We start from the raw sequence: 16,634 nt of genomic DNA, 5'->3' as shown, positions 1-16,634 counted from the left end.
GAACGTCAAATACTAAGAATGGGCGGCCTATGAAAGAATTAGTACTTTCATTAAGTATACTAAACCGGCTAATTGGGAATAGACAAACTGTAAAAATCCCTCTGAGAAAGCCCCTCTCTAACCTTTGTTAGTAAGCTTTTCTGTAGCCTGCCTGTTGATGTATTTTCGGTTTGAACAGTGCACAACATGAAGAGACGGAACACTGGCGGCTTGTCACAATGCCCCCCGATGACATCACAATAGCGCTGCTGCCTAGAAAACAAGCTGCGCAGAAGAAGTTGTTCTTTGGGTGGGAGGGTGGGCTAGTGGAAGGAGGGGGCAATCTCTTTTTTTCCCGGGTGGTAGGGGGATGACAGGAGAAGGGAAGCGGGTGGTGAGAAAGGTACAGAGGGCAGGGTTTGGGGGCTGGGAAGGAAAGGGAAAAGATTAGGGTTTGGGGATGATGAAAGGGCTTTCTACGGGTAAGGATGGCAAAGGGTGGCAGTGACGGAAAGTCAGGCAACCTGTCCTGTCCGTCTTTTTGTATCGTGAATTGGAAAGACTGCAAGGGGGAGGGGAGTTGCTTGTGCCCTAAAGGAGGAGTTATTCAGATTCATTGCAGTGGGCGGCGGCTGCAAAACGCACCATTCTTCTTGTTTTTGCTCTGCAAAGCAGCCTTTTCAAGGGTTGGCTTGGGTGACAAAATGTCTTGTGTAGGCGTGGGTTTGTCTCCCTCTCGCTCTCTCTCCCTAAGATGTGTCCGGCATAGGCCAGGGTGCCACTCGAGGCCCAAACCAATTCTGGTTATCGCTTCTCGGCCTTTTGGCTAAGATCAAGTGTAGTATCTGTTCTTATCAGTTTAATATCTGATACGTCCCCTATCTGGGGACCATATATTAAATGGATTTTTAGAACAGGGAGATGGAAAAAGAGCTTGCTCTGTCCACTCCACGCATTGACCTGGTATTGCAGTACCTCCAGGAACGGTGCACCCCTTCTTAACCCAGTTTCCAAAAGCAGAACTCGATTCACCTGATTCATATTAGCCCGATTAGCGAATTGAAATGAATTTTTATCTAACACACTTTTTACTTGCTTTATTCATCCAAATAGCAAACTCATCACCACTCAACTTCACCAACTCTGCTATGTCCCGTGCAGTATCTTGTTGTCAGTCTAATCTAGATCATGTGTAATTGAATGGAATAGATCCCTTTTGGACAAAGTGGAGTCAGATGCTGCAGTGACCACAGGTGTGAGAGGATCTACAATTGGCATCTGGTGTTATCTCTCTGCTTCCACTCCAAATAAAGTTACCTGTTGTTACCTGAACGTCAAATACTAAGAATGGGCGGCCTATGAAAGAATTAGTACTTTCATTAAGTATACTAAACCGGCTAATTGGGAATAGACAAACTGTAAAAAGCCCTCTGAGAAAGCCCCTCTCTAACCTTTGTTAGTAAGCTTTTCTGTAGCCTGCCTGTTGATGTATTTTCGGTTTGAACAGTGCACAACATGAAGAGACGGAACACTGGCGGCTTGTCACAATGCCCCCCGATGACATCACAATAGCGCTGCTGCCTAGAAAACAAGCTGCGCAGAAGAAGTTGTTCTTTGGGTGGGAGGGTGGGCTAGTGGAAGGAGGGGGCAATCTCTTTTTTTCCCGGGTGGTAGGGGGATGACAGGAGAAGGGAAGCGGGTGGTGAGAAAGGTACAGAGGGCAGGGTTTGGGGGCTGGGAAGGAAAGGGAAAAGATTAGGGTTTGGGGATGATGAAAGGGCTTTCTACGGGTAAGGATGGCAAAGGGTGGCAGTGACGGAAAGTCAGGCAACCTGTCCTGTCCGTCTTTTTGTATCGTGAATTGGAAAGACTGCAAGGGGGAGGGGAGTTGCTTGCGCCCTAAAGGAGGAGTTATTCAGATTCATTGCAGTGGGCGGCGGCTGCAAAACGCACCATTCTTCTTGTTTTTGCTCTGCAAAGCAGCCTTTTCAAGGGTTGGCTTGGGTGACAAAATGTCTTGTGTAGGCGTGGGTTTGTCTCCCTCTCGCTCTCTCTCCCTAAGATGTGTCCGGCATAGGCCAGGGTGCCACTCGAGGCCCAAACCAATTCTGGTTATCGCTTCTCGGCCTTTTGGCTAAGATCAAGTGTAGTATCGTTCGAAAAGGTGGTTTAAGGCTCCGGCCACCTTAGTACAATGATGCAATGCACACTGGAAGGTTGCGCTTGTTAGTACTTTGGGAGGATAGTATATCCATCTAGAGGAAACCATGGCCCTACCAGGATCGAGGCTATTAGACTGAGTAAGTGTGGGGGTTATGGTGCAATGTGCCCCAGGAATGGACACCCTGGAGGGAGTCTGAACTTGCTAGGTTGGGACCCTGGTAAGCCTCAGACTCTGTCGCACGCCGCGCCTTGCCTATTCATACTTTCCAAGCATATTGCCCTATCCCGGCCTTCTGGCTAAGAAGGGAAATTTTTATAATCCCGGTCGGAGGTCCGGTCAGCTTTGGGCTGAGAAACCAACACCCGGTTGGAGGTCCGGGTCAGCTTTGGCTGAGAAACCAACACCCGGTTGGAGGTCCGGTCAGCCTTGGGCTGAGAAACCAACACCGGTTGACGGTCCGGGCAGTCTCGGCTGCGAAACCAACGACTAGTAGCTCCCTACTCCACTTGGGTAAGATGCCTCGGTGGACGCTGGGAGCAACAACAAGGCTCAACCAGGCTTCGGCTTGGGGGAGCACCGAAGATCCCTGACCCTCGCTGTGGCTTTCTGGCTCGGAGGGACGGGGTTGATTTTTGGGGATCCTCTTCTCACGGAGGGGTCCACACGAATCCTAGCCTTTGCACTGTTTTTGGTGTGACTTCGGTCATGCATTTTTGCGGTGCTTTGGAAAGCTTCATTAAATCAAAAAATCTGTTCTTATCAGTTTAATATCTGATACGTCCCCTATCTGGGGACCATATATTAAATGGATTTTTAGAACAGGGAGATGGAAAAAGAGCTTGCTCTGTCCACTCCACGCATTGACCTGGTATTGCAGTACCTCCAGGAACGGTGCACCCCTTCTTAACCCAGTTTCCAAAAGCAGAACTCGATTCACCTGATTCATATTAGCCCGATTAGCGAATTGAAATGAATTTTTATCTAACACACTTTTTACTTGCTTTATTCATCCAAATAGCAAACTCATCACCACTCAACTTCACCAACTCTGCTATGTCCCGTGCAGTATCTTGTTGTCAGTCTAATCTAGATCATGTGTAATTGAATGGAATAGATCCCTTTTGGACAAAGTGGAGTCAGATGCTGCAGTGACCACAGGTGTGAGAGGATCTACAATTGGCATCTGGTGTTATCTCTCTGCTTCCACTCCAAATAAAGTTACCTGTTGTTACCTGAACGTCAAATACTAAGAATGGGCGGCCTATGAAAGAATTAGTACTTTCATTAAGTATACTAAACCGGCTAATTGGGAATAGACAAACTGTAAAAAGCCCTCTGAGAAAGCCCCTCTCTAACCTTTGTTAGTAAGCTTTTCTGTAGCCTGCCTGTTGATGTATTTTCGGTTTGAACAGTGCACAACATGAAGAGACGGAACACTGGCGGCTTGTCACAATGCCCCCCGATGACATCACAATAGCGCTGCTGCCTAGAAAACAAGCTGCGCAGAAGAAGTTGTTCTTTGGGTGGGAGGGTGGGCTAGTGGAAGGAGGGGGCAATCTCTTTTTTTCCCGGGTGGTAGGGGGATGACAGGAGAAGGGAAGCGGGTGGTGAGAAAGGTACAGAGGGCAGGGTTTGGGGGCTGGGAAGGAAAGGGAAAAGATTAGGGTTTGGGGATGATGAAAGGGCTTTCTACGGGTAAGGATGGCAAAGGGTGGCAGTGACGGAAAGTCAGGCAACCTGTCCTGTCCGTCTTTTTGTATCGTGAATTGGAAAGACTGCAAGGGGGAGGGGAGTTGCTTGCGCCCTAAAGGAGGAGTTATTCAGATTCATTGCAGTGGGCGGCGGCTGCAAAACGCACCATTCTTCTTGTTTTTGCTCTGCAAAGCAGCCTTTTCAAGGGTTGGCTTGGGTGACAAAATGTCTTGTGTAGGCGTGGGTTTGTCTCCCTCTCGCTCTCTCTCCCTAAGATGTGTCCGGCATAGGCCAGGGTGCCACTCGAGGCCCAAACCAATTCTGGTTATCGCTTCTCGGCCTTTTGGCTAAGATCAAGTGTAGTATCTGTTCTTATCAGTTTAATATCTGATACGTCCCCTATCTGGGGACCATATATTAAATGGATTTTTAGAACAGGGAGATGGAAAAAGAGCTTGCTCTGTCCACTCCACGCATTGACCTGGTATTGCAGTACCTCCAGGAACGGTGCACCCCTTCTTAACCCAGTTTCCAAAAGCAGAACTCGATTCACCTGATTCATATTAGCCCGATTAGCGAATTGAAATGAATTTTTATCTAACACACTTTTTACTTGCTTTATTCATCCAAATAGCAAACTCATCACCACTCAACTTCACCAACTCTGCTATGTCCCGTGCAGTATCTTGTTGTCAGTCTAATCTAGATCATGTGTAATTGAATGGAATAGATCCCTTTTGGACAAAGTGGAGTCAGATGCTGCAGTGACCACAGGTGTGAGAGGATCTACAATTGGCATCTGGTGTTATCTCTCTGCTTCCACTCCAAATAAAGTTACCTGTTGTTACCTGAACGTCAAATACTAAGAATGGGCGGCCTATGAAAGAATTAGTACTTTCATTAAGTATACTAAACCGGCTAATTGGGAATAGACAAACTGTAAAAAGCCCTCTGAGAAAGCCCCTCTCTAACCTTTGTTAGTAAGCTTTTCTGTAGCCTGCCTGTTGATGTATTTTCGGTTTGAACAGTGCACAACATGAAGAGACGGAACACTGGCGGCTTGTCACAATGCCCCCCGATGACATCACAATAGCGCTGCTGCCTAGAAAACAAGCTGCGCAGAAGAAGTTGTTCTTTGGGTGGGAGGGTGGGCTAGTGGAAGGAGGGGGCAATCTCTTTTTTTCCCGGGTGGTAGGGGGATGACAGGAGAAGGGAAGCGGGTGGTGAGAAAGGTACAGAGGGCAGGGTTTGGGGGCTGGGAAGGAAAGGGAAAAGATTAGGGTTTGGGGATGATGAAAGGGCTTTCTACGGGTAAGGATGGCAAAGGGTGGCAGTGACGGAAAGTCAGGCAACCTGTCCTGTCCGTCTTTTTGTATCGTGAATTGGAAAGACTGCAAGGGGGAGGGGAGTTGCTTGCGCCCTAAAGGAGGAGTTATTCAGATTCATTGCAGTGGGCGGCGGCTGCAAAACGCACCATTCTTCTTGTTTTTGCTCTGCAAAGCAGCCTTTTCAAGGGTTGGCTTGGGTGACAAAATGTCTTGTGTAGGCGTGGGTTTGTCTCCCTCTCGCTCTCTCTCCCTAAGATGTGTCCGGCATAGGCCAGGGTGCCACTCGAGGCCCAAACCAATTCTGGTTATCGCTTCTCGGCCTTTTGGCTAAGATCAAGTGTAGTATCTGTTCTTATCAGTTTAATATCTGATACGTCCCCTATCTGGGGACCATATATTAAATGGATTTTTAGAACAGGGAGATGGAAAAAGAGCTTGCTCTGTCCACTCCACGCATTGACCTGGTATTGCAGTACCTCCAGGAACGGTGCACCCCTTCTTAACCCAGTTTCCAAAAGCAGAACTCGATTCACCTGATTCATATTAGCCCGATTAGCGAATTGAAATGAATTTTTATCTAACACACTTTTTACTTGCTTTATTCATCCAAATAGCAAACTCATCACCACTCAACTTCACCAACTCTGCTATGTCCCGTGCAGTATCTTGTTGTCAGTCTAATCTAGATCATGTGTAATTGAATGGAATAGATCCCTTTTGGACAAAGTGGAGTCAGATGCTGCAGTGACCACAGGTGTGAGAGGATCTACAATTGGCATCTGGTGTTATCTCTCTGCTTCCACTCCAAATAAAGTTACCTGTTGTTACCTGAACGTCAAATACTAAGAATGGGCGGCCTATGAAAGAATTAGTACTTTCATTAAGTATACTAAACCGGCTAATTGGGAATAGACAAACTGTAAAAAGCCCTCTGAGAAAGCCCCTCTCTAACCTTTGTTAGTAAGCTTTTCTGTAGCCTGCCTGTTGATGTATTTTCGGTTTGAACAGTGCACAACATGAAGAGACGGAACACTGGCGGCTTGTCACAATGCCCCCCGATGACATCACAATAGCGCTGCTGCCTAGAAAACAAGCTGCGCAGAAGAAGTTGTTCTTTGGGTGGGAGGGTGGGCTAGTGGAAGGAGGGGGCAATCTCTTTTTTTCCCGGGTGGTAGGGGGATGACAGGAGAAGGGAAGCGGGTGGTGAGAAAGGTACAGAGGGCAGGGTTTGGGGGCTGGGAAGGAAAGGGAAAAGATTAGGGTTTGGGGATGATGAAAGGGCTTTCTACGGGTAAGGATGGCAAAGGGTGGCAGTGACGGAAAGTCAGGCAACCTGTCCTGTCCGTCTTTTTGTATCGTGAATTGGAAAGACTGCAAGGGGGAGGGGAGTTGCTTGCGCCCTAAAGGAGGAGTTATTCAGATTCATTGCAGTGGGCGGCGGCTGCAAAACGCACCATTCTTCTTGTTTTTGCTCTGCAAAGCAGCCTTTTCAAGGGTTGGCTTGGGTGACAAAATGTCTTGTGTAGGCGTGGGTTTGTCTCCCTCTCGCTCTCTCTCCCTAAGATGTGTCCGGCATAGGCCAGGGTGCCACTCGAGGCCCAAACCAATTCTGGTTATCGCTTCTCGGCCTTTTGGCTAAGATCAAGTGTAGTATCTGTTCTTATCAGTTTAATATCTGATACGTCCCCTATCTGGGGACCATATATTAAATGGATTTTTAGAACAGGGAGATGGAAAAAGAGCTTGCTCTGTCCACTCCACGCATTGACCTGGTATTGCAGTACCTCCAGGAACGGTGCACCCCTTCTTAACCCAGTTTCCAAAAGCAGAACTCGATTCACCTGATTCATATTAGCCCGATTAGCGAATTGAAATGAATTTTTATCTAACACACTTTTTACTTGCTTTATTCATCCAAATAGCAAACTCATCACCACTCAACTTCACCAACTCTGCTATGTCCCGTGCAGTATCTTGTTGTCAGTCTAATCTAGATCATGTGTAATTGAATGGAATAGATCCCTTTTGGACAAAGTGGAGTCAGATGCTGCAGTGACCACAGGTGTGAGAGGATCTACAATTGGCATCTGGTGTTATCTCTCTGCTTCCACTCCAAATAAAGTTACCTGTTGTTACCTGAACGTCAAATACTAAGAATGGGCGGCCTATGAAAGAATTAGTACTTTCATTAAGTATACTAAACCGGCTAATTGGGAATAGACAAACTGTAAAAAGCCCTCTGAGAAAGCCCCTCTCTAACCTTTGTTAGTAAGCTTTTCTGTAGCCTGCCTGTTGATGTATTTTCGGTTTGAACAGTGCACAACATGAAGAGACGGAACACTGGCGGCTTGTCACAATGCCCCCCGATGACATCACAATAGCGCTGCTGCCTAGAAAACAAGCTGCGCAGAAGAAGTTGTTCTTTGGGTGGGAGGGTGGGCTAGTGGAAGGAGGGGGCAATCTCTTTTTTTCCCGGGTGGTAGGGGGATGACAGGAGAAGGGAAGCGGGTGGTGAGAAAGGTACAGAGGGCAGGGTTTGGGGGCTGGGAAGGAAAGGGAAAAGATTAGGGTTTGGGGATGATGAAAGGGCTTTCTACGGGTAAGGATGGCAAAGGGTGGCAGTGACGGAAAGTCAGGCAACCTGTCCTGTCCGTCTTTTTGTATCGTGAATTGGAAAGACTGCAAGGGGGAGGGGAGTTGCTTGCGCCCTAAAGGAGGAGTTATTCAGATTCATTGCAGTGGGCGGCGGCTGCAAAACGCACCATTCTTCTTGTTTTTGCTCTGCAAAGCAGCCTTTTCAAGGGTTGGCTTGGGTGACAAAATGTCTTGTGTAGGCGTGGGTTTGTCTCCCTCTCGCTCTCTCTCCCTAAGATGTGTCCGGCATAGGCCAGGGTGCCACTCGAGGCCCAAACCAATTCTGGTTATCGCTTCTCGGCCTTTTGGCTAAGATCAAGTGTAGTATCTGTTCTTATCAGTTTAATATCTGATACGTCCCCTATCTGGGGACCATATATTAAATGGATTTTTAGAACAGGGAGATGGAAAAAGAGCTTGCTCTGTCCACTCCACGCATTGACCTGGTATTGCAGTACCTCCAGGAACGGTGCACCCCTTCTTAACCCAGTTTCCAAAAGCAGAACTCGATTCACCTGATTCATATTAGCCCGATTAGCGAATTGAAATGAATTTTTATCTAACACACTTTTTACTTGCTTTATTCATCCAAATAGCAAACTCATCACCACTCAACTTCACCAACTCTGCTATGTCCCGTGCAGTATCTTGTTGTCAGTCTAATCTAGATCATGTGTAATTGAATGGAATAGATCCCTTTTGGACAAAGTGGAGTCAGATGCTGCAGTGACCACAGGTGTGAGAGGATCTACAATTGGCATCTGGTGTTATCTCTCTGCTTCCACTCCAAATAAAGTTACCTGTTGTTACCTGAACGTCAAATACTAAGAATGGGCGGCCTATGAAAGAATTAGTACTTTCATTAAGTATACTAAACCGGCTAATTGGGAATAGACAAACTGTAAAAAGCCCTCTGAGAAAGCCCCTCTCTAACCTTTGTTAGTAAGCTTTTCTGTAGCCTGCCTGTTGATGTATTTTCGGTTTGAACAGTGCACAACATGAAGAGACGGAACACTGGCGGCTTGTCACAATGCCCCCCGATGACATCACAATAGCGCTGCTGCCTAGAAAACAAGCTGCGCAGAAGAAGTTGTTCTTTGGGTGGGAGGGTGGGCTAGTGGAAGGAGGGGGCAATCTCTTTTTTTCCCGGGTGGTAGGGGGATGACAGGAGAAGGGAAGCGGGTGGTGAGAAAGGTACAGAGGGCAGGGTTTGGGGGCTGGGAAGGAAAGGGAAAAGATTAGGGTTTGGGGATGATGAAAGGGCTTTCTACGGGTAAGGATGGCAAAGGGTGGCAGTGACGGAAAGTCAGGCAACCTGTCCTGTCCGTCTTTTTGTATCGTGAATTGGAAAGACTGCAAGGGGGAGGGGAGTTGCTTGCGCCCTAAAGGAGGAGTTATTCAGATTCATTGCAGTGGGCGGCGGCTGCAAAACGCACCATTCTTCTTGTTTTTGCTCTGCAAAGCAGCCTTTTCAAGGGTTGGCTTGGGTGACAAAATGTCTTGTGTAGGCGTGGGTTTGTCTCCCTCTCGCTCTCTCTCCCTAAGATGTGTCCGGCATAGGCCAGGGTGCCACTCGAGGCCCAAACCAATTCTGGTTATCGCTTCTCGGCCTTTTGGCTAAGATCAAGTGTAGTATCTGTTCTTATCAGTTTAATATCTGATACGTCCCCTATCTGGGGACCATATATTAAATGGATTTTTAGAACAGGGAGATGGAAAAAGAGCTTGCTCTGTCCACTCCACGCATTGACCTGGTATTGCAGTACCTCCAGGAACGGTGCACCCCTTCTTAACCCAGTTTCCAAAAGCAGAACTCGATTCACCTGATTCATATTAGCCCGATTAGCGAATTGAAATGAATTTTTATCTAACACACTTTTTACTTGCTTTATTCATCCAAATAGCAAACTCATCACCACTCAACTTCACCAACTCTGCTATGTCCCGTGCAGTATCTTGTTGTCAGTCTAATCTAGATCATGTGTAATTGAATGGAATAGATCCCTTTTGGACAAAGTGGAGTCAGATGCTGCAGTGACCACAGGTGTGAGAGGATCTACAATTGGCATCTGGTGTTATCTCTCTGCTTCCACTCCAAATAAAGTTACCTGTTGTTACCTGAACGTCAAATACTAAGAATGGGCGGCCTATGAAAGAATTAGTACTTTCATTAAGTATACTAAACCGGCTAATTGGGAATAGACAAACTGTAAAAAGCCCTCTGAGAAAGCCCCTCTCTAACCTTTGTTAGTAAGCTTTTCTGTAGCCTGCCTGTTGATGTATTTTCGGTTTGAACAGTGCACAACATGAAGAGACGGAACACTGGCGGCTTGTCACAATGCCCCCCGATGACATCACAATAGCGCTGCTGCCTAGAAAACAAGCTGCGCAGAAGAAGTTGTTCTTTGGGTGGGAGGGTGGGCTAGTGGAAGGAGGGGGCAATCTCTTTTTTTCCCGGGTGGTAGGGGGATGACAGGAGAAGGGAAGCGGGTGGTGAGAAAGGTACAGAGGGCAGGGTTTGGGGGCTGGGAAGGAAAGGGAAAAGATTAGGGTTTGGGGATGATGAAAGGGCTTTCTACGGGTAAGGATGGCAAAGGGTGGCAGTGACGGAAAGTCAGGCAACCTGTCCTGTCCGTCTTTTTGTATCGTGAATTGGAAAGACTGCAAGGGGGAGGGGAGTTGCTTGCGCCCTAAAGGAGGAGTTATTCAGATTCATTGCAGTGGGCGGCGGCTGCAAAACGCACCATTCTTCTTGTTTTTGCTCTGCAAAGCAGCCTTTTCAAGGGTTGGCTTGGGTGACAAAATGTCTTGTGTAGGCGTGGGTTTGTCTCCCTCTCGCTCTCTCTCCCTAAGATGTGTCCGGCATAGGCCAGGGTGCCACTCGAGGCCCAAACCAATTCTGGTTATCGCTTCTCGGCCTTTTGGCTAAGATCAAGTGTAGTATCTGTTCTTATCAGTTTAATATCTGATACGTCCCCTATCTGGGGACCATATATTAAATGGATTTTTAGAACAGGGAGATGGAAAAAGAGCTTGCTCTGTCCACTCCACGCATTGACCTGGTATTGCAGTACCTCCAGGAACGGTGCACCCCTTCTTAACCCAGTTTCCAAAAGCAGAACTCGATTCACCTGATTCATATTAGCCCGATTAGCGAATTGAAATGAATTTTTATCTAACACACTTTTTACTTGCTTTATTCATCCAAATAGCAAACTCATCACCACTCAACTTCACCAACTCTGCTATGTCCCGTGCAGTATCTTGTTGTCAGTCTAATCTAGATCATGTGTAATTGAATGGAATAGATCCCTTTTGGACAAAGTGGAGTCAGATGCTGCAGTGACCACAGGTGTGAGAGGATCTACAATTGGCATCTGGTGTTATCTCTCTGCTTCCACTCCAAATAAAGTTACCTGTTGTTACCTGAACGTCAAATACTAAGAATGGGCGGCCTATGAAAGAATTAGTACTTTCATTAAGTATACTAAACCGGCTAATTGGGAATAGACAAACTGTAAAAAGCCCTCTGAGAAAGCCCCTCTCTAACCTTTGTTAGTAAGCTTTTCTGTAGCCTGCCTGTTGATGTATTTTCGGTTTGAACAGTGCACAACATGAAGAGACGGAACACTGGCGGCTTGTCACAATGCCCCCCGATGACATCACAATAGCGCTGCTGCCTAGAAAACAAGCTGCGCAGAAGAAGTTGTTCTTTGGGTGGGAGGGTGGGCTAGTGGAAGGAGGGGGCAATCTCTTTTTTTCCCGGGTGGTAGGGGGATGACAGGAGAAGGGAAGCGGGTGGTGAGAAAGGTACAGAGGGCAGGGTTTGGGGGCTGGGAAGGAAAGGGAAAAGATTAGGGTTTGGGGATGATGAAAGGGCTTTCTACGGGTAAGGATGGCAAAGGGTGGCAGTGACGGAAAGTCAGGCAACCTGTCCTGTCCGTCTTTTTGTATCGTGAATTGGAAAGACTGCAAGGGGGAGGGGAGTTGCTTGCGCCCTAAAGGAGGAGTTATTCAGATTCATTGCAGTGGGCGGCGGCTGCAAAACGCACCATTCTTCTTGTTTTTGCTCTGCAAAGCAGCCTTTTCAAGGGTTGGCTTGGGTGACAAAATGTCTTGTGTAGGCGTGGGTTTGTCTCCCTCTCGCTCTCTCTCCCTAAGATGTGTCCGGCATAGGCCAGGGTGCCACTCGAGGCCCAAACCAATTCTGGTTATCGCTTCTCGGCCTTTTGGCTAAGATCAAGTGTAGTATCTGTTCTTATCAGTTTAATATCTGATACGTCCCCTATCTGGGGACCATATATTAAATGGATTTTTAGAACAGGGAGATGGAAAAAGAGCTTGCTCTGTCCACTCCATGCATTGACCTGGTATTGCAGTACCTCCAGGAACGGTGCACCCCTTCTTAACCCAGTTTCCAAAAGCAGAACTCGATTCACCTGATTCATATTAGCCCGATTAGCGAATTGAAATGAATTTTTATCTAACACACTTTTTACTTGCTTTATTCATCCAAATAGCAAACTCATCACCACTCAACTTCACCAACTCTGCTATGTCCCGTGCAGTATCTTGTTGTCAGTCTAATCTAGATCATGTGTAATTGAATGGAATAGATCCCTTTTGGACAAAGTGGAGTCAGATGCTGCAGTGACCACAGGTGTGAGAGGATCTACAATTGGCATCTGGTGTTATCTCTCTGCTTCCACTCCAAATAAAGTTACCTGTTGTTACCTGAACGTCAAATACTAAGAATGGGCGGCCTATGAAAGAATTAGTACTTTCATTAAGTATACTAAACCGGCTAATTGGGAATAGACAAACTGTAAAAAGCCCTCTGAGAAAGCCCCTCTCTAACCTTTGTTAGTAAGCTTTTCTGTAGCCTGCCTGTTGATGTATTTTCGGTTTGAACAGTGCACAACATGAAGAGACGGAACACTGGCGGCTTGTCACAATGCCCCCCGATGACATCACAATAGCGCTGCTGCCTAGAAAACAAGCTGCGCAGAAGAAGTTGTTCTTTGGGTGGGAGGGTGGGCTAGTGGAAGGAGGGGGCAATCTCTTTTTTTCCCGGGTGGTAGGGGGATGACAGGAGAAGGGAAGCGGGTGGTGAGAAAGGTACAGAGGGCAGGGTTTGGGGGCTGGGAAGGAAAGGGAAAAGATTAGGGTTTGGGGATGATGAAAGGGCTTTCTACGGGTAAGGATGGCAAAGGGTGGCAGTGACGGAAAGTCAGGCAACCTGTCCTGTCCGTCTTTTTGTATCGTGAATTGGAAAGACTGCAAGGGGGAGGGGAGTTGCTTGCGCCCTAAAGGAGGAGTTATTCAGATTCATTGCAGTGGGCGGCGGCTGCAAAACGCACCATTCTTCTTGTTTTTGCTCTGCAAAGCAGCCTTTTCAAGGGTTGGCTTGGGTGACAAAATGTCTTGTGTAGGCGTGGGTTTGTCTCCCTCTCGCTCTCTCTCCCTAAGATGTGTCCGGCATAGGCCAGGGTGCCACTCGAGGCCCAAACCAATTCTGGTTATCGCTTCTCGGCCTTTTGGCTAAGATCAAGTGTAGTATCTGTGAGGCTCGGCAGATGCAATGCACACTGGAAGGTTGCGCTTGCTAGTACTCTGGATGTATAGTATATTCATCTAGAGGAAAACATGGCCCTACCAGGATCGAGGCTATTAGACTGAGTAAGTGTGGGGGCTATGGTGCAATGTTCCCCAGGACTGACGACCCTGGAGTGAGTCTGAGCTTGCTGGCTTGGGACCCCGGCGAGCCTTGGGCTCTGTAGCACACCGTACCTTGCCCTTTCATACTTTCTGAGCATATTGCTCTATCCCGGCCTTCTGGCTAGGAAGGGAAATTTTTATAATCATGGTCGGAGGTCCGTTCAGCTTTGGGCTGAGAAACCAACACCCGGTTGGAGGTCCGGGTCAGCTTCGGCTGAGAAACCAACACCCGGTTGGAGGTCCGGGTCAGCTTCGGCTGAGAAACCAACACCCGGTTGGAGGTCCGGGTCAGCTTCGGCTGAGAAACCAACACCCGGTTGGAGGTCCGGGTCAGCTTCGGCTGAGAAACCAACACCCGGTTGGAGGTCCGGTTAGCCTTGGGCTGAGAAACCAACACCGGTTGACGGTCCGGGCAGTTTCGGCTGTGAAACCAACAACTAGTAGCTCTCTACTCCACTTGGGTAAGATGCCTGGGTGGACGCTGGGAGCAACGACAAGGCTCAACCAGGCTTCGGCTTGGGGGAGCACCGAAGATCCCTGACCCTTGCTGTGGCCTTCTGGCTCGGAGGGACGGGGTTGATTTTTGGGGACCCTCTCCTCACGGAAAGGTCCACACGAATCCTAGCCTTTGCACTGTTTTTGGTGTGACTTCGGTCATGCATTTTTTGCGGTGCTTTGGAAAGCTTCATTAAATCAAAAATCTGTTCTTATCAGTTTAATATCTGATACGTCCCCTATCTGGGGACCATATATTAAATGGATTTTTAGAACAGGGAGATGGAAAAAGAGCTTGCTCTGTCCACTCCACGCATTGACCTGGTATTGCAGTACCTCCAGGAACGGTGCACCCCTTCTTAACCCAGTTTCCAAAAGCAGAACTCGATTCACCTGATTCATATTAGCCCGATTAGCGAATTGAAATGAATTTTTATCTAACACACTTTTTACTTGCTTTATTCATCCAAATAGCAAACTCATCACCACTCAACTTCACCAACTCTGCTATGTCCCGTGCAGTATCTTGTTGTCAGTCTAATCTAGATCATGTGTAATTGAATGGAATAGATCCCTTTTGGACAAAGTGGAGTCAGATGCTGCAGTGACCACAGGTGTGAGAGGATCTACAATTGGCATCTGGTGTTATCTCTCTGCTTCCACTCCAAATAAAGTTACCTGTTGTTACCTGAACGTCAAATACTAAGAATGGGCGGCCTATGAAAGAATTAGTACTTTCATTAAGTATACTAAACCGGCTAATTGGGAATAGACAAACTGTAAAAAGCCCTCTGAGAAAGCCCCTCTCTAACCTTTGTTAGTAAGCTTTTCTGTAGCCTGCCTGTTGATGTATTTTCGGTTTGAACAGTGCACAACATGAAGAGACGGAACACTGGCGGCTTGTCACAATGCCCCCCGATGACATCACAATAGCGCTGCTGCCTAGAAAACAAGCTGCGCAGAAGAAGTTGTTCTTTGGGTGGGAGGGTGGGCTAGTGGAAGGAGGGGGCAATCTCTTTTTTTCCCGGGTGGTAGGGGGATGACAGGAGAAGGGAAGCGGGTGGTGAGAAAGGTACAGAGGGCAGGGTTTGGGGGCTGGGAAGGAAAGGGAAAAGATTAGGGTTTGGGGATGATGAAAGGGCTTTCTACGGGTAAGGATGGCAAAGGGTGGCAGTGACGGAAAGTCAGGCAACCTGTCCTGTCCGTCTTTTTGTATCGTGAATTGGAAAGACTGCAAGGGGGAGGGGAGTTGCTTGCGCCCTAAAGGAGGAGTTATTCAGATTCATTGCAGTGGGCGGCGGCTGCAAAACGCACCATTCTTCTTGTTTTTGCTCTGCAAAGCAGCCTTTTCAAGGGTTGGCTTGGGTGACAAAATGTCTTGTGTAGGCGTGGGTTTGTCTCCCTCTCGCTCTCTCTCCCTAAGATGTGTCCGGCATAGGCCAGGGTGCCACTCGAGGCCCAAACCAATTCTGGTTATCGCTTCTCGGCCTTTTGGCTAAGATCAAGTGTAGTATCTGTTCTTATCAGTTTAATATCTGATACGTCCCCTATCTGGGGACCATATATTAAATGGATTTTTAGAACAGGGAGATGGAAAAAGAGCTTGCTCTGTCCACTCCACGCATTGACCTGGTATTGCAGTACCTCCAGGAACGGTGCACCCCTTCTTAACCCAGTTTCCAAAAGCAGAACTCGATTCACCTGATTCATATTAGCCCGATTAGCGAATTGAAATGAATTTTTATCTAACACACTTTTTACTTGCTTTATTCATCCAAATAGCAAACTCATCACCACTCAACTTCACCAACTCTGCTATGTCCCGTGCAGTATCTTGTTGTCAGTCTAATCTAGATCATGTGTAATTGAATGGAATAGATCCCTTTTGGACAAAGTGGAGTCAGATGCTGCAGTGACCACAGGTGTGAGAGGATCTACAATTGGCATCTGGTGTTATCTCTCTGCTTCCACTCCAAATAAAGTTACCTGTTGTTACCTGAACGTCAAATACTAAGAATGGGCGGCCTATGAAAGAATTAGTACTTTCATTAAGTATACTAAACCGGCTAATTGGGAATAGACAAACTGTAAAAAGCCCTCTGAGAAAGCCCCTCTCTAACCTTTGTTAGTAAGCTTTTCTGTAGCCTGCCTGTTGATGTATTTTCGGTTTGAACAGTGCACAACATGAAGAGACGGAACACTGGCGGCTTGTCACAATGCCCCCCGATGACATCACAATAGCGCTGCTGCCTAGAAAACAAGCTGCGCAGAAGAAGTTGTTCTTTGGGTGGGAGGGTGGGCTAGTGGAAGGAGGGGGCAATCTCTTTTTTTCCCGGGTGGTAGGGGGATGACAGGAGAAGGGAAGCGGGTGGTGAGAAAGGTACAGAGGGCAGGGTTTGGGGGCTGGGAAGGAAAGGGAAAAGATTAGGGTTTGGGGATGATGAAAGGGCTTTCTACGGGTAAGGATGGCAAAGGGTGGCAGTGACGGAAAGTCAGGCAACCTGTCCTGTCCGTCTTTTTGTATCGTGAATTGGAAAGACTGCAAGGGGGAGGGGAGTTGCTTGCGCCCTAAAGGAGGAGTTATTCAGATTCATTGCAGTGGGCGGCGGCTGCAAAACGCACCA

The 16,634-nt window shown here is 47.6% G+C and overlaps 11 non-coding genes and 2 pseudogenes across 11 annotated transcripts; all 13 read left to right on the top strand.

Annotated features, from left to right (window-relative positions):
• The first annotated feature begins 785 nt into the window (after window positions 1–785).
• LOC142269111 (U2 spliceosomal RNA) lies at window positions 786–976 on the top strand. The gene has a single exon (XR_012734662.1). It is a non-coding gene; the product is annotated as a U2 spliceosomal RNA (small nuclear RNA).
• A 1,117-nt stretch (window positions 977–2,093) lies between these two features.
• Window positions 2,094–2,235, top strand: LOC142269066 (U2 spliceosomal RNA; annotated as a pseudogene).
• Window positions 2,236–2,848: 613 nt separating this feature from the next.
• On the top strand, window positions 2,849–3,045 carry LOC142269059 (U2 spliceosomal RNA). The gene has a single exon (XR_012734617.1). It is a non-coding gene; the product is annotated as a U2 spliceosomal RNA (small nuclear RNA).
• A 1,117-nt stretch (window positions 3,046–4,162) lies between these two features.
• LOC142269110 (U2 spliceosomal RNA) lies at window positions 4,163–4,353 on the top strand. Its single transcript, XR_012734661.1, has one exon. It is a non-coding gene; the product is annotated as a U2 spliceosomal RNA (small nuclear RNA).
• Window positions 4,354–5,470: 1,117 nt separating this feature from the next.
• On the top strand, window positions 5,471–5,661 carry LOC142269109 (U2 spliceosomal RNA). Its single transcript, XR_012734660.1, has one exon. It is a non-coding gene; the product is annotated as a U2 spliceosomal RNA (small nuclear RNA).
• A 1,117-nt stretch (window positions 5,662–6,778) lies between these two features.
• On the top strand, window positions 6,779–6,969 carry LOC142269108 (U2 spliceosomal RNA). The gene has a single exon (XR_012734659.1). It is a non-coding gene; the product is annotated as a U2 spliceosomal RNA (small nuclear RNA).
• Window positions 6,970–8,086: 1,117 nt separating this feature from the next.
• Window positions 8,087–8,277, top strand: LOC142269107 (U2 spliceosomal RNA). The gene has a single exon (XR_012734658.1). It is a non-coding gene; the product is annotated as a U2 spliceosomal RNA (small nuclear RNA).
• A 1,117-nt stretch (window positions 8,278–9,394) lies between these two features.
• On the top strand, window positions 9,395–9,585 carry LOC142269106 (U2 spliceosomal RNA). The gene has a single exon (XR_012734657.1). It is a non-coding gene; the product is annotated as a U2 spliceosomal RNA (small nuclear RNA).
• Window positions 9,586–10,702: 1,117 nt separating this feature from the next.
• Window positions 10,703–10,893, top strand: LOC142269105 (U2 spliceosomal RNA). The gene has a single exon (XR_012734656.1). It is a non-coding gene; the product is annotated as a U2 spliceosomal RNA (small nuclear RNA).
• A 1,117-nt stretch (window positions 10,894–12,010) lies between these two features.
• LOC142269050 (U2 spliceosomal RNA) lies at window positions 12,011–12,201 on the top strand. Its single transcript, XR_012734608.1, has one exon. It is a non-coding gene; the product is annotated as a U2 spliceosomal RNA (small nuclear RNA).
• A 1,117-nt stretch (window positions 12,202–13,318) lies between these two features.
• Window positions 13,319–13,445, top strand: LOC142269065 (U2 spliceosomal RNA; annotated as a pseudogene).
• A 730-nt stretch (window positions 13,446–14,175) lies between these two features.
• Window positions 14,176–14,368, top strand: LOC142269058 (U2 spliceosomal RNA). The gene has a single exon (XR_012734616.1). It is a non-coding gene; the product is annotated as a U2 spliceosomal RNA (small nuclear RNA).
• A 1,117-nt stretch (window positions 14,369–15,485) lies between these two features.
• On the top strand, window positions 15,486–15,676 carry LOC142269103 (U2 spliceosomal RNA). Its single transcript, XR_012734655.1, has one exon. It is a non-coding gene; the product is annotated as a U2 spliceosomal RNA (small nuclear RNA).
• The last annotated feature ends 958 nt before the right edge of the window (window positions 15,677–16,634 follow it).

Source organism: Anomaloglossus baeobatrachus, unplaced genomic scaffold (genome assembly GCF_048569485.1).
Source record: "Anomaloglossus baeobatrachus isolate aAnoBae1 unplaced genomic scaffold, aAnoBae1.hap1 Scaffold_3137, whole genome shotgun sequence".
Lineage (NCBI taxonomy): Eukaryota > Metazoa > Chordata > Amphibia > Anura > Aromobatidae > Anomaloglossus > Anomaloglossus baeobatrachus.
Note: the sequence above shows the minus strand (reverse complement) of the source record. Positions and strands in the feature narration are given on the sequence as shown.